The following is a 15,676-nucleotide window of genomic DNA, read 5'->3' as shown; positions in this document are numbered from 1 at the left end:
AACGCGAGGTATGGGAGGGGGCGGGGGGTGAAGGGGAAACTGAGACGAAGCGAGAGAGGAGCACAGACATATATATACTACCAACTGTAAAACAGTCAGTGGGAAGTTGTTGTATAACAAAGGGAGTCCAACTCGAGGATGGAAGATGCCTTAGAGGACTGGGGCAGGGAGGGTGGTGGGGACTCGAGGCGGGGGAGTCAAGGAAGGGAGGGAATATGGGGATATGTGTATAAAAACAGATGACTGAACCTGGTATACCCCCAAAAAAATAAAAAAATAATAAAATAAAATAAAAAATAAAAAAAAAATAAAAAAGGCTACACCAGGTAGCTATGGCTACCACCACCTGTGGGGTAGGGGCTGCCCACACACCGACACGCCCCCAGATGGGATGCACGCCGACAGGGCACACACACACACACACACACACACATGCACACACTCAGGTGGCCAAACTCACCCATGATGTTTGCTACCCAAAGTCCCCCAGATCAAGCATCTTCTAAACATACACACACACAGCTGGGGCCTGGCCCACCGAGTGGGTGAGGGGTTTTTGTTTTTTTTTAATCCGAATGGGTAACTGAAACTAGGGATTTCTCCCTGGCAAGCCAAGACAAACTTGCCAAAGAGCCTCTGAGCGATTTAGAGAGAGGAGCGGGAAGGCAATTCCAGCAGAGTTCCAACCACGGCCCCACGCTGAGATTTCCCCCCAAAATAAAATGATAAGATAACACCCCTACTTCTCCCGCACCAGCCCCGCCACAGCCCCCCTGTGGTTCCTCAGACCCTCCCTTCCACCCCATCTCCAGCACAAAGTCTCTGCCAGTCTCCCCGCAGGGGTGAAAATAAAGGGAGTTTTGTCCTCCTCCCCCCTCGGCGGGTCTGAGTGAGTTTATCTGACACTCCAGCAGCCTTTGTAAACTGAGTGTCCCGAGATCAACGCTCCCTTAAGAGTCGCTTGGCCTGGGACAGAGGGACCCTCTCCAGAGGAGAATGGGAAGCTTGTTCCGATGGTCTTTTAATATGGGGGGCGGGGTGTCACCGAGGACAGGCCTCCAACAGACTCTCACAGAAGGGTCTCTGTCCTGGGGCTACAATGGAGGGAATTCTTAAAGACGCAGATGCTGAAGGGGGGGAAGGATTTTTTTTTTTTTCCTAAGAGGAAGGGAGGGAGGTCAGGGCGGGAAGGAGAGGGGGCGTGGCGAGGACTCCTCACCACCCCAGAACAATTCGGGGTAAAACAAGGCATCTCAGCCTGAGAGCAAGGGAAAGGCAAGCAGACCGGGCCCCTCGGAGCAGAATTTTACTTGAGTCTGTTTGCTCTACGGGTTCCTGGTCTGCCTCCCAAATCCAGGATGTGAACCCACCAGCCAGCGGAAAAGAACCTCATTTTTCCCTTCGTGAAGGGACTCTGTTGCATTATCAATCCTCGGAGGGCAGTCGAAGTCCAAATGTTCACTCTGGAAAAGGGGGAGGCAGAACCCCCGAAGGCCCTTCGATAAATAAAATCCTCTCCATCCACAGGCCGAGAAGGGTCACTTACTCTTCTGGTTGTTGATTTTGGTACAAGGTCACCCGACCAGATTTCTGAAGACATCCCAAACGATCACAAAGGATGTTTCATAGAGACGGCCCCACGAGCCTGCTGTATGTTTTGATTCTGTTTAAGTTGAATTGAGCACTTCTCCAAGACGCTGAGCAGTGCTGCACGAAGAGCTGGGGGTGCCGGAACCACCCGGAAGGGTCAGGTGTTTCTTCTTGCCTACCCTGTTCATGGTCACCCGCCCCAAACAGCGAGGGAAACAAGGAGACATCTTCCACGCTGAAACTAACCAAGGAGTCACCTAGTCCACACCTAAGCTACGCAGGGAGAAAACCGAGTCCCCACAATGTGACAGAACTTGCCCCAAACCACAAGGCAAAATTAGGATCAAATTGGGCAAAAACCAGATCATTGGCTGAACAGCCATCTTAAGGCACAAGGGAGAGAAACGTACTGTGCTCGGGACCACACCAATCAAAGACCAGCAACACCTTCTGAAAGAGAGACGTGTAGCTGTTTCTCTAATGGTGCGTGTTGGGATGATCTAGCCAGAGTCCGTGGACCCAGTATCCACAGACACAGGGCAGCAACGTGATGGACCCCCATGGGCCTTGGACCTGTCAGGTCACTGAGCACAGACCGTCTTTACTGGAGTCGGCATCAGGCCAGGTGTTGTGAAATCAAGGAATGCACACCTCTGATGTCACTGAAGAAAAAAGATCCATGCATGTGAAACAATATGTAATATCAGGCAGGCAGTATATAACATTACAGGTTGTCAGTGCTATAGAAGTTCAGGGAAGGGAAAGAATGGATGAAAAAGAGAACACTTCAGAAATAGAGAGTTAGTGCCGGGTTGGTGAGTTTATTCAAGTCTAATCCAGGCAATTACCGGACAAGAATATTGGATCCTATGGCCCCTGGACTGGAAGAGTCCAGGGGAGAAGAGCTGAAGGACACAGCCCACGAGGAAAGGAACAGCGAACAGGTCACAGGGAAGAACAGGTGGAGACCAGCTCACTGCAGACCCTGGGAAGGAAGAGCTAGCCGCGCTGCCTCCTCTCCCCTAGCTCCTGCACCTGTCTGCCCGCTCAAGCCAATAGAGGTCCCTTGCGGCTGGTCATTTGCCACATTTGCCTTGCACATCGGAGGGGACATTCTTTACATAAGTCATCGCACTTAAGCCAATGGAGGTTGCAACCCAAATTCTGCACTTCCAAGAAGACAGTCAAAGGTGAACTGGACCACTTGGGTAGAAAACGGGAATCTTCCTCCCTAGTTAAACCCAGCAACATCAGAGCAGAGATGCAACTGTAGGCCAAGCAGACAGAGCCATGGAGTTGGTCCATTTATCTAAAATCAGCACAGCGTTTAAGCGAAGAAGTGGGGAAAGAATAAGTAGGAGGAGAAATCCAAGATTCAGTCCACCTGGTCCAGTGGATGAGACGCGCTCCAACTCCCACCTGCTTCCCCCAACCTCAAGGCCACACAGGCTCCATTCTCCACCCTCCCAAGCACATCAATTAAAACGTTCTTTGTGCAAAGGACAGAGCACACGGGGGCTGGCAGGAGCGCAGCTTAGATGGGGCCAAGATTTCTCTCCTGGTCCTTATCCCATTTGGAGGTCATGACGGGACAGCAACGGGCAGCTCTCTCCAGCTTCCGAGGATAACATCAGAAGGGCAAGCCTAGCCATGGGTCTGCCCTGAGAGCTCAGCTAAGCTTTGAGTTCATGGAGTAAGGTGTACACAGCACTGACCTGGTACCTAAAAGTGAGCACCTCAACACAACACTTCCATCGAATGCCTTGACCATGGGCCAGTCTGCTTTCCTGTCCCACTCAAACACACGCGCCCACCCTTCCAAGCTTTCTTTATTCCCAGAGTCATCACTCTCCCTGCCCACAACTGCGAGAGATGGAAAACAAAACAGGAACCCAACTCCGTACTCCCCGGCCTCAGCATCCTCCATGGGATTTCAGCAACGAGGGACACGAAGCTGGTGCATGCTGTGGACTTGAGTATCTCCTAAGCGAACAGTCAGGACAATACGATAAGGAAACGTGCTGGTTTGAAACACAAACAGACCTGCATCTGGATCCTGACCCCGTGCTTGCCAGTTGGGGCGTGCAGCGACTTACCGCTCCCCAAACCAGATTTTACATCTGTAGAGAGCAACGTGAGGATGGCCAACCAGAAGAGTCAGAGCTGGGAGATAGGCCTAGAACTTGGGGAGCAGTTCCGGAGACTTCCTCACCAGGGAGAACTCTAGTGGACGCATCTTTTGATGAATTTCGGTGTTAACTATCTTCACATCGCGTTTACTGTCTCATCTGCAGAAGAGAGTGAAGCCTACTTCCAGCTCCACTCCCGAAAGCATGCAGGGCTTACCTCCATCAGGAGAAGGAGGAGGAAGCACTGTTTTAGACTTATCAGTGGGTTATTGGGGAGGAAGAAGGGAAGGATGGATAAGAGCTCTAGAGTCGCTACCAAATCCATGGGATTTGTGACTTCTAGTACTTTCCAGAAGAAGCAGAGAGCCAAGCTTGCGGCTGGACAAAGACAGTCACATGCCAACCTAGAAGCAGATCGTGTTCTGGCCCTGCCGCTGGCCTCAGCTTCCTCGTCTATTAAATGGGGCAACGCTAAACACAGCGGCCAGCAGTCTCCTGGGACATCATCACCTCCCACGCTCCCTCTCCTCCCACTTCACCCCCCTCCCTAAAAAGGCCATTGATACGCCAGCTGCACAGTGCAAATCATCTGTCACCGTGACAATGAGCTTTTTTCCCCACAAATGAGGACGGCAGGGAGCACCTTCCAGGGCAGCAAGGTTTCCTTTAAGAGCTGGTACAACCCATCAGCATGAGTCACAGCTCCTCAAACAAAGGCTACCTGTGTAACATGCACACAAAGCAAGGAAAACAGGGTCCTGCACCTTGAGCTCAACAGCCCGGAGAGCAAAGCTGTGTCTCTAAGTCGGAGCCCCCACAAGTTGGGGCACAAGTCAGCCCAGGAACGCGCAAACACACTGGAGCCGTCTGAGTCGATCCACTCGGGAGAGCCCTCCGTCTAACCAAACGGGGTGCTGCGTCCCCTCCCTGGGCTGCCAGACACAGGAGCCCGGCGAGAAGTCTGCACAAACCCGCTGGCCCCAGCTCCCGCCACGGGGCTTCTCCTACCAAGTACGGGACACATCTACCTCCACAGGGTAGACTGGAAGCAATGCCACTAGTCAAGAGATGCTCAGAATTAGGGAAGATGTTTTCCTCCGCTTTGAAGAAATCTCAGTGAGAGGTGCCATTCCCAGCAGCAGCTGTTATTCCAGGAACAACCCTGTCGTGCAGGTAAATGAGAACCCGGTTGTGGGCGATGCCCTGGGAGACTGGACTTCCCGGCTCCCCGAGGGAGTGACCCTACGTCCTTGAAAAAACAGACTCTCGGGACTTCGCTGGTGGTCCAGTGGTCAAGACGCCGTGCTTCCAACGCAGGGGGCACGGGTTCGATCCCTGGTGGCGGAACTAAGATCCCACATGCTGCGCAGTGTGGCCAAAAAAAAAAAAAAAGAAAAAAAAAAAGGGACTCAGGCCCAGAAATTCAGAGGAAAGAGCTGCTGAGGCTCATTCAAGCATGAACTTTCACTGAGCATCCACCCGCCCTGTGCTCTCCCAGGTCTTCCCTATCTAAAGGTAAACAGAATCCGTTCCCTGCCCCAACCATAAAAGTCTCTGCTGTATTCGCCAGTAGCCCAGGGCGTCCACAGTAAACATCTGCTGTTGTGCTTTCGGGGGATTTCGTTGTCTCTCTGCATCCTCCCCGCCCCCATGTGCAAATCCCCGTGGCTCTGGGGAGGGACGCTGCCTCCCCCCACAGCCTTGGGTGTGAGGCACGTGAGTACAGACACAATCAGGGCCGTTCCACCTCCCGGCCACGGGGATGAGTCCAGGGCTGAGCGCACTTCCGGGGCCGCCCCTCGGGGATGCTGACACAAAGGGACCCCCTTGCTCTGGGTCTGCAGAGCCAGGGGGCCTGGGAAGTAAAGCTAAGAATGAGAAGAAGTGGAGAAAAACAGAGAGCCGACGAAATCCCCCGAAAGCACAACACCTGGACTTCTCAGTTAGGTGCACACCCTCAAACTCGATGGTTTAAGCCAGGTAGAGTTGCTTTCTCTGTAACCTGCAACTAAAAGCGACCCACCCAAAAATACTCTTCTTTGATGGATGAGGAATTGAACGCAGAGAGGCTCAGCGACTTGTGCAAGGTCACACAGGCGTTGGTGACCAGGGCGGGATGGGCCCCCAGTGCTGGACATGTGCCATGACCTGGGTTGGAACGACGGCTCCATCCTTCAAAGCTCGGGGGTCTTAAGGATGTTCCTTAAACTCTCTAAGCCCCAGATGTTGGAGATGAGAGTGCCCACGTCCGGGAGTGAGGACCAAGGAACACGGGCTCCGGACCACCCGCTCCGGGCCTGCCCAAGGCTGGCTTCCCTCTTGTCCCAACACTGCTTGCCCTTGTAGCTGGCACTGCTTGGTGGCTCAAACCTGTTGAACCTTCACGTGGGGATGTGGAAGGGATAGGGCCGGTACTTGTGTAGGGGACAGGTGACATCAAATGGCCAGTATGACCAGTGAGCCCAGCCACAAGCTTCTGCCCCAAGTCAGTGCCCTTAGGACAGCTGTCTAGGGTGACAAGGGCAGAGACAGACGTCGGGGAAAGAGAAAAGGAGCCAGGTTCGGGCACCAGTGTGGGGGCGGGGTGGGGGGGAGGAGGGCAGCGGGAAGCGATGTGGAAAGCAGTTCCAGGAAGGGCGGAAAAGCCCAGCGGCCGGGCAGGAATGAGAAGCCCGGGCCATCTCAGCTCCCTGGTTAACCGCATTCCTGGTTCCCACTTCGGAAATTTAATTAAAACACCCAAACATCTACATTTCCCAACTGGCTTGCCAGTGGCCACGGACTCCCTTCAATTCAGAGAAACTCCCTCTGTGTGACCCTGGGGCCACGACCTACGTCTGGTGTGAAGGGTCACAGGCAGGGGTCACGGGGAGGCCCCTCTCCCCACAGAGAAGAAAGCCTCCCCCTGCGCTTAGGATGATCTATCCTGTTCTGTCACTCCAGCCACAGGAATAACAAACAGCTTTGTTTCTTACTGCTTAATTTTAAAAATTAAAAAAAAAATCATGATTAAAAACATGAAAAAGAACCACATTGATGGTGGCTCCAGAGACACAAGGTCACTTTCTGCCCACCGCACAGGGGAGGCGCAGAGGCCAAGACAGGCAAAGCCGCCCACAACTGGGGAGCAGACGCCCCCCAACAAAACCACTTACTGCCAGTGCCTCCCCCACCCCCACCTTGAGGTCGGACACATGTGCTTGGGATGCTGGAGGACAAACGGGACCGGACAGAGCTTTCAGGGCTCACTCACAGCTTCGGGGAGAAAACCCTAGCCCAGAGGTGATCACCTTAACCCAGGTGCCGACCTGGACCTCCACCGGAGCTGCCACAGAAATGTGACATGTCACCACCAGGCTCGGAAGGGCCTGTCTTAGGACACGCAACTACACAGAAAAGGGTTCTGTGGAAAAGCAATGTGTTTTTTTTTTCCCAAAAAAACCCACACTCAGCACAGTTCATATATGAAATTGGACCATGTGGGACATGTGGACGGAGAGGATTCTCCCCACAGGCCTCTCGAATCATGAATCCCATCTCCGTCTTCCCAGTCCTCCCGCCCCCTCCCTTCCCCCACTAACACTTCCAAAATACTCACTTTTCACAGGTGTGAGAGGTGCGGAGTTAGGGGCTGGTTCTCCTGGGTGGGTATCTACCTGTGTCATTTCACTCACCTGTGCCGTAATATCCTCTCCTGGAGAATTCGGGTGACATCTATTTCACCAGGATAAGGGTGGCACCAGATGGGACAAGGGCAAAAAAGTACTTGAAAAACTCCAGTGCAAATAACGGGGGTGTAAGGAAGCCACTAGATCACCAGACCTTTTCATTTAGAAAGAATGGACGCAGCAGATTCCGAGCTGGGAGCACCCCCGGGAAACTATCCACTCCTCACTGGGCTCTTAGCTCTCTTGAAGATTCTTCCTCAAAGAGAAAAGGAGATCCCACTGGCTCCTAGAGTGTACACTGGGGGAAAAAAATCTAACCATCCTGGCCAATCTGTCTTTAGAACTAGTTAAGTGCCACTTGATATCCACTGGGATGGTGGCAATTATATACGAGGATGAGTCAAAAATTACCCACACTCCAGCTGTAGTTTTAACAGAAGTTTTATTATAAGTGGAATGCGGATAATTTTTGACTCACCCTCGTACAAGGTGGGGGGGGAGAAAAAGGAAGGAAGGAAGGAAGGAAGGAAGGAAGGAAGGAAGGAAGGAAGGAAGGAAGGAAGGAAGAAAAGGGCTGTCAAGGATGTGGAGAAACTGGAACCCTTGGGACTTGCTGGTGGGAAAATAAAACGCTGCAGCTGCGGCTGGAAAACAGTATGGTGTTTCCTCAAAAAAACTAAACATACCATGAGCACATGACCCAGCAATTCCACTTCTGGGCAAATACACAAAAGAACTGAAAGCAGGGACCCGAACCAATATTTGTACACCCACGTTCAGAGCAGCAATGCTCACAGCCAGGAAGTGGAAGCCACCCAAGTGTCCATCAATGGATTAACAGATAAACGAAATGTGACGTATATACAAAATGGAAAGCCATTCAGCCTTAAAATGGAAGGAATTCTGACACACGCTACAACATGGGTGAAGCATGAGGACGTGATGTGAAATAAAGCAGACGCAGAGGGGCAAATATTGTATGATTCCACTTACAGGAGGTACCTATGGCTGTCAAAGTGATGGAGAGAGAAAATAGAAGGGCAGTTACTAGGGGCTGGGGCTGGGGGGGACGGGGAGCTAGTGTTTCATGGGTACAGAGTCTCGGTTTGGGGTGACGGAAAAGTTTTGGAGAGGACGGTGGTGATGGTTGCACAACAATGTGGATGTACATAATGCCACCGACCACACACTTACGAATGGTTGAGATGGTAAGTTGATGTTATGTCCATCTTACCACAATTAAAAATGGTTAAAAATTTTTTTAAAAGTTAAGTGAAGAAGCTACAAGGGCAGAAACGATCACTGTCACTTAGAGCTAAGACCCACACACCTTGCAGCCAAAAAACCAAACCATAGAACAAAAGCAATATTGTAACAAATTCAATAAAGACTTTAAAAATGGTCACATCAAAAAAAAAAATCTTAAAAAAATAAAGAGCCATCCATCAGACATCAATATTTGCAGAATTAATGGGCAAGGAAATGTGAAGCAAATGATTGGAAACGCATCTATAATTAGGGAGAGGGAATAGTCCCCCCCCGACAGATTATCTGATGGAACTGCTGGGCAGGAGAGATGGTTTCTCCCGCCCTCTCCTGCTCCGGCTCTCAGTCCAGTGAAAGAAAAGGGGAGGAAACTGCTAAAGAGGAATGAGGTCAAGGGCCCACGTTTTAGGTAAAGGCGGTGGGTCTGAAAACCATTAAAATCAGAACCTAGAAGAGGCATTTTCCAAACACCTGGGAGCCTCCTGGACCTGAGAGGATGGGCTGATCTATTTCCGGAGACCCAGAACTGCAGTCCCTTTGTCATTTGCCCAAATGCGGCCGGTTCTGTTTCCACCAACTCCAGAAGGCACCTGGTTTCAAGACTTCTGTGTAAAAACCTGTACCAACACACCAAATACGGGAGGAGGTGATGATTCATGTTACGAAAAGAATTCTTTGAGAGAAACTTGCCCCTTCAGCATTCCTGCAGCTTACAAACTTCCTCTGGGCCTTTCTCACGTCATGTGACCAACCGAGATTGGATTTGTATAGATATTTTTCCAGGCACAAACCTAGTCTGTAAAGCAAGGGAGCTGGAGTGGTTCCGCACAGACTGCCTTTAGTCAATGGCATAGTTCGACGCGAGGAACTCCATTCAGGACCATTCCCGTCCTCTTGTGGAATGAGCTGAGCGCATCCATCCTGGGATGAAAGCGGTGCTGACTAGACGTGGGGGGCCCCAACCAGCTCCATGATGACACTGGACACTCCCTAGGCTGATGCTGGCCACAAAGAGAGGTAGCACGGTCCGCCCGGGCACACAAACGTCCCAGAGAGCTGCCTCTTAAAGGGCATCTCCCAGGCGCCCGGGGAAACTCACAAACCCCAGGGCAGACGCTGCAGATCTTATACCTAAAGCCCAGAAATGCAGTTCTTTATCGTTCACCCAAATGCAGCCACTTCTCTCTTCACCAAGTACAAAGGGCACCAGATTTCAAGACTTCTCTGTCACAGCCTGTGCCGACAAAACAAATAAGTAGATGTAGGGGCCAGATCAGGTGGCGTTAAGCCGGGAAGACTTCCTGGAGGAGGAAGACAAGAGAAGCTTTGTGGCTGGGTACGCCTGAGTGGGAAAAGGTTCATTTCTGGCGTTAACTGGCCAAGAAGTCAATCAACTCTCTGTTTCTTAAAGTGTCCACCTGTATTAAAATGGCCTGGGGAGCCTGTTAAAAACGCACATCTCTGAGCTCTAACCCCTACATGTACCAAAACAGAACCTGTTAAGGTGGGGGGAGAGCAGAGATGGTTGCTAAGAATACTCATTTTTACCAAATTCTCCAAGCAGTTCATTTTCATGCAAACCACAAGGTGCCGACCAAGAGGCTGGGGGAGCAGCTCCAAGGGTGCTGGCTGAACCGGGCCCACGATGTGGGAAGAGCTGGGCAGGGAGCACCCACGAGGAGTCAGCGAGGAGAGGGACAAGGCAGGCGTAGATGGAGGGCTGTTCCAGACTGCTTAGTCACAACATCCCCGAGCCCTCTCCTACCTCTCCCACCGCCACTTCCTGTTGTGACCCTCACTGCAGCTGGCCGGTGACAGAAAACGTCTGTGCCAGTGCACAAGGGCAGGGGACAGAGGGACGGAGGGGGTGAGAGAGAGAGAGAGAGAGAGAGAGAGAGGATGAACATCTTTCTGTTTACAAGCTATAATAAGAAGGCCAGGACTGTAAGAAATATCAAGTCCAGGCGACCAGACCCTCACTGTAACGAGAAACTATCTGGACAACAGAAGTCTGGTTGAGACTTAGGTAACCTCAAAACTTCCCTATCCTGAACAAACGTCACCTATGCTTTATCTGCGGGCAACTGCCCCCAGCTGGAGAAGACAGCCCGAATCTGCGCATGTATTGTTGGTGGAAGGTCTGGACCACTATGGTCTCTGCGGCAGGCGGCAGGAGAAGGGCCTCTTTCACGGGTTTCCTCAACTTCACACAAGCGCTCTCTTATGCAAAGACGCTGGGCCAGCCTCCACCCACATGGGTGGCTTCCAAATATCCCTCCAGGCTGGCTCTCCTCACCCCTAAAGGAGAAGGGGACCCCTTCCCAGCCCAAGACTACTGGACAAAACCCTCAATCCATTCTGAGGCACGAGCAGAAACCCAGGCTCCTTTAGATCTGCCCAGATCACCAGGAAATGCTGCCTCTGCTGGGTTTGCACACTTAGCACCTGACACACCTGCCGCTCAGACGGCAGCGTGAGTCACCCGCACAGGCGCTACGCGCTGGACTCGCCGCAGGCAGGTTCGGGGCTTGGTGGCTGGCTCTCACGCAGCCCGGATGTCACCCTCCACCTACCCCCCACCCCGAAGGCACGTCAGGGCAGATCAGGCTACAACCCAATTTCTACTAAACGACTCACTCCCAGGGGAGGTCCACGGAAGGAAGGAGAAGGGTACATGCAGATGCTTCTCCCACTCACGGTCAAGGGTTCTCTCCCCTCTACACCCTGGAGGGTCTCACCTGCCCTGCTGGCCATAAGCAGGGAGGAGGGGGTGAGTTAACTTGGGGAAGAAGATGGAATGGACTTCTCAATCTTAAACCTTCTCCAGAATAAAGACAGTCTGCCGAGATGAATAAGCTTCAGCACTCTCCTGTAGCATAGCACCTATCGTTAACAACCCTGTATTGCGCACTTCAACATTTGCTAAGAGGGGAGATCTTCTGCTAAGTGTTCCTGTCACCAAAAAATAACAAAATAATAAATAAGAGGGCGGGAGGAAAGTTTTGGAGGTGATGGGTACGCTTACGGCACGGATTGTGGTGTCAGTTTCACGGCGTACACGTATCACCAAACTCATGGAGTTATAGACACGAAACATGTACTGCTTTCTGTGTGTCAATCATGCCGCAATTAAGTGGTTTTTAAAGAAGACAGCCTGCTGAATCCTTCTCAACTTTCACTTTTTTTACCACACAGCACTTTCTGCCACACAGGATTCTGAAATGGATCGGGGACCAGAAACAGGACATTATGGGACAACTGAAAACATTTGAATAAGGCCTGGAGACTAGTTCAAGGTATTCCATCAATGTTAATCCCCCGCTTTGGTCATCTCACTGTGGATCTATAAGATGCTAACATATAGGGAAGCTGGGTGAAGGGTATAAGGGAACTCCGTGTACTATTTGTGCAACTTGCCTGTAAATCTAGATTTCTATCAAAATCAGAAGTTAACAATAATTTTTTTAAGGACAGCATTTTAAATCCAGCTTCCTAGTACATCTTAATCTCTAGCATTGCTAAAATAATTTCAATCCTAGTCCTGAAGGCAAATTTCAAGTTACTCTCATAGCCAATGTGGATCAACTTTTTGCTTCAGGAAAAACAAAATGAAACGAAAACTGCATTCACTCAGTAAGCACTGTCTCGGCTCCTACTGTATTCGGGCTCCCAGCTGTGGCTAAGTCGTGCAACCTTCCTCCAAGCCCACCTCGTAAATGTCCACCAAGAGGGGCACGCCTCTGATTTTAGGCATGACCGACTTAGAGCCAAGATAGGGATTTCTGGGAATTTTCCAAAGGAAATAATTCAAAATGCGGACAAATCCTATGTACAAAAGACACTCATGAATGCATGACTTCAAAGGGTAAAAATTTGGAAATACCTTGGTGTCCAACAATGGGAGAATTGTCACGCAAACTATGATTCAGTGCCTGCAGCAAATACAGTCATTATGTGGGGAAATGTTCAAAACAAAAAGTGAGGGGGAAGAAAGCGGGGAACAACGCTGTACGCATTGCAGGATTTCAGCAGTGAGGAAATATGTCAAACTGGCAACATTACGGTGGGAATTGGGTGTTTCCTGTTTTCTATGCTTTTTTGTAGTTTTCTATAAAAGACGGAGAAAGGGCACGGATTACTTTTAAAATCAGATGGGGTGCAGAGGTGGGGCTTTGGGCCATCAGTGGGACAATTTCAACAGTTCCTCTCCCAGGGAGGGTGAGGAAGGGCCACAGGGTACGTACTGCACCCAGGGGGCAGTTTCAGGGACCTGGGTGTGGCCAGAGCACAGGCCCCTGGGGGAGGGGCAGTACATACACATCCCCTTTTTTCTTCCCCTGGTGTCTGACCCTCCCCTCTTCCCAAGCAGGTGCTCACAGGAGGCACTGGCACCTGCACGCCGTCCAAGGGAGACTTGTGACAGCTTCCAGAAGTGTTCTATGCAGGAAACGGATCATCACAGACAGACTGCCAGCAGGGCCGGAGGGAGGGGAGAGAATTCCACATCTGGGAAAACATCCCCAGGAAACCACCTTCGCGGGAAAGTCGCGGAGCTGAGGACACGTGCCAAAGAGGGAGAAGGAAAGGAGGCCCCTGGTTTATCTGTACATCAAGGCGGATTCCCTCAGTCATTCATTCAACAAACAGGTACTCTGCGCCTACCCAGTGACAGGCACGGCGCTGCTGCGAACAGCGCCCACACAAAAGGACTAGGAGGGGAGGGAGCTAGGGATTCAGAAGCAGCTTGCTGTCGGCTCAGGACTCAAGACTAAGCCCCCTCCCCACGCTGGCCAGGAAACCTCCTCCACGAGCAATCTGCACTGTTGGGGGCGGGGCGGGGGGTACGCGCTGGACTGAATTCCTGCCACCACCCACCCGTTCAGAAAGCCAGCTGATGGGTAGCCCAGGCCTTGCTGTAAAGCCGCTCACCAGCGACCAGGACCGGGGACCAGGGACATTCACCCCCACCGGGGAGAGGGGCTCCAAGCGCTGCGCCCCGATCGCATTCTGGGCCGCCAGTGGGCAGACGCCGGGAGCTCACCGAGGCGGCTCCGCTCCCGAGGTAACGGGCCTGCAGCACGACGAGGTGAGAAGGTAAGTGCAAGGGGTGGGGATGGGGGGATCAGGCGGGTGCGCCGAGGACGCGGACCTCTCCCCAGGCCGGGGCTCTGTCTCGCGGGGCAGCCAGCGGCCAGGCGGCGTTGGGAAGGGCGATGCCCGAGGGCGCCCGGGATGGGCGATGACCACCGCCACCCGGGCGAATCAGCTCCGCCTGGAGGCAGAGGGATGGCTAAAAGGACCTCTGAGAAGATGTCAATCACAAGAACAAAAATTTCAACCCAGAACCCCAAGGCCATAAAGCGACGCTGAGGGTGGAATCCCCCCTCTCCGCCCCGAATCGCGGGGAAACTTACCTCCAGGCAAGCGACCCGACTGTTAGAACACATCAATCCAAGGATGGAGACGAGGTCGTGGGTCATCCGAGCCCGGCCGACACGCACCAAGTAATCCACGTTAGGAGGGTCCAGAGGCCCCTACCCCATTCCCCGCTTTCCATCTAAGGCCAAAGCGCCCAGGACTCGGGGAGATCGCGCGCCGGTTCGCTGGCCCGGCTTCCGCAGCGGCGCCCCCTCGACCCCGGCGAGCGCATCCCGCCTCCTCGCGCTGGGAGAGCACCCTGGCCGGACGCAGCTCCTCGCTTTTCTTCGCTGCGCGTCGCCAGTGCGACCCCAGAGATCCCGGCCGGGAACCCCTCTGCCAAGCCCGGGAAAGCGCCAAGGGCAAATCCGCTCCGGGCCTCGGGTTTGCAGGTCCGCAGGGCCCAGGCGGCGTGGGGTGGGCGCCAGCCAGGCAAGAGACCCGCGTAAGACGCGCCGAGCGGCGGCTGCCAGCTGCGGGGAAGAAGCATCCCTCGAGCCCCACCGCTGCGCCCGCGCCGCCTCCGCGCTCTGCCAGCTGCCGGACCCTTCGGCCCTTATATAGAAGCCGGAGCCCGGGGCGGGGCGCGAGGAGGGGGCGGGGAGGGGCCGAACTGTTTCCTGGGAGTTGTAGTTCCGTCTTCCAGCCCCAACAAATGCAGAGTAGGGTAGGGGTGGTTGGGGTGCGCCCGCAACAGCTGCCCTCTCCTGCGCCCTAACTGCGGAGACAAAGCTGCCTGCTCTGTTAGGTCTAGGCTGGCCTTTGTGCATAAGGCGGGTCACCCCAAGCTAAATGCTGCCAAGGATGGCCGACCTTGGTAGCCCTGGAGTCAGACAAACCCAGCTAAGTCGCAACCCCTGCCTGCCAACAACTCGCTGTGTGACCTTCACGCTGGAGTTACCAGGTATGCCTCGGATTCTTCATCTGACACAGATGCAGGCTATTAGGATCTACTCCCATAGGATCGTAGAGGGAGGTGACCCTACAGGGTGGCCTGATCTCCCCACCCCCAAGTGCTAAGCCCACGTGCTTTCAAGCCTCCATGTCTGCAAACCACTTGCCACCCTGAGACGCTCCTAGATTAAAACTCTGGAACTGTTCCTGCTGGTCACTCAGGCTTCAATTTCTGCAGCCGCCCCTCATTCATGCACCACCTGCACACACTGGTCGCAGGAAAGCAGGAGCGAAGCCAGAGGGGCTCAGTCAAGGCAGAGGAGGAAACGGCATTGTGATAACCGCCTGTGAGAGATGTCTTCACAAAGCATTCATGATTCCATACGGAGAGATGTAGGTAACTGAATAAATAAATACATGAGGGAACATAAAAAAAATTCATGCAGATATTCTGCCTTCCAGGAACAAGAGCATAACTTTCCGCTCTGTAAGTGAGGGCTGCTCTTCCTTCCAAGAGTAAAGCCTGGAGGGTGGGGAGGGGACAGAGTACTCCCTCAACATCTAACCATGAGAAAAATTCCAATGCAGGGACAGTCTACAACACACCCCACCAGTACCCCTCAAAGCTATCAAGGGCACCAAAAATAAGGAAAGTCTTATGTGAGAAACGTCACAGCCCAGGGGAGCCTAAGGCAATATGTGGCTAAATGT

General features: G+C 52.8%; 1 long non-coding RNA gene across 1 annotated transcript in view; it reads right to left on the bottom strand.

Moving 5' to 3' along the window:
* The window catches only part of LOC130840891 (uncharacterized), a 156,015-nt gene extending 141,443 nt beyond the window's left edge, over positions 1 to 14,572 (bottom strand). Inside the window, exon 1 of the long non-coding RNA XR_009050081.1 lies at positions 14,068 to 14,572. This is a non-coding gene — a long non-coding RNA (uncharacterized LOC130840891). The remainder of the gene's footprint in view (positions 1 to 14,067) is intronic.
* Between the last annotated feature and the right edge of the window lie 1,104 nt (positions 14,573 to 15,676).

Source organism: Hippopotamus amphibius, chromosome 17, assembly GCF_030028045.1.
Source record: "Hippopotamus amphibius kiboko isolate mHipAmp2 chromosome 17, mHipAmp2.hap2, whole genome shotgun sequence".
NCBI lineage: Eukaryota > Metazoa > Chordata > Mammalia > Artiodactyla > Hippopotamidae > Hippopotamus > Hippopotamus amphibius.
Note: the sequence above shows the minus strand (reverse complement) of the source record. Positions and strands in the feature narration are given on the sequence as shown.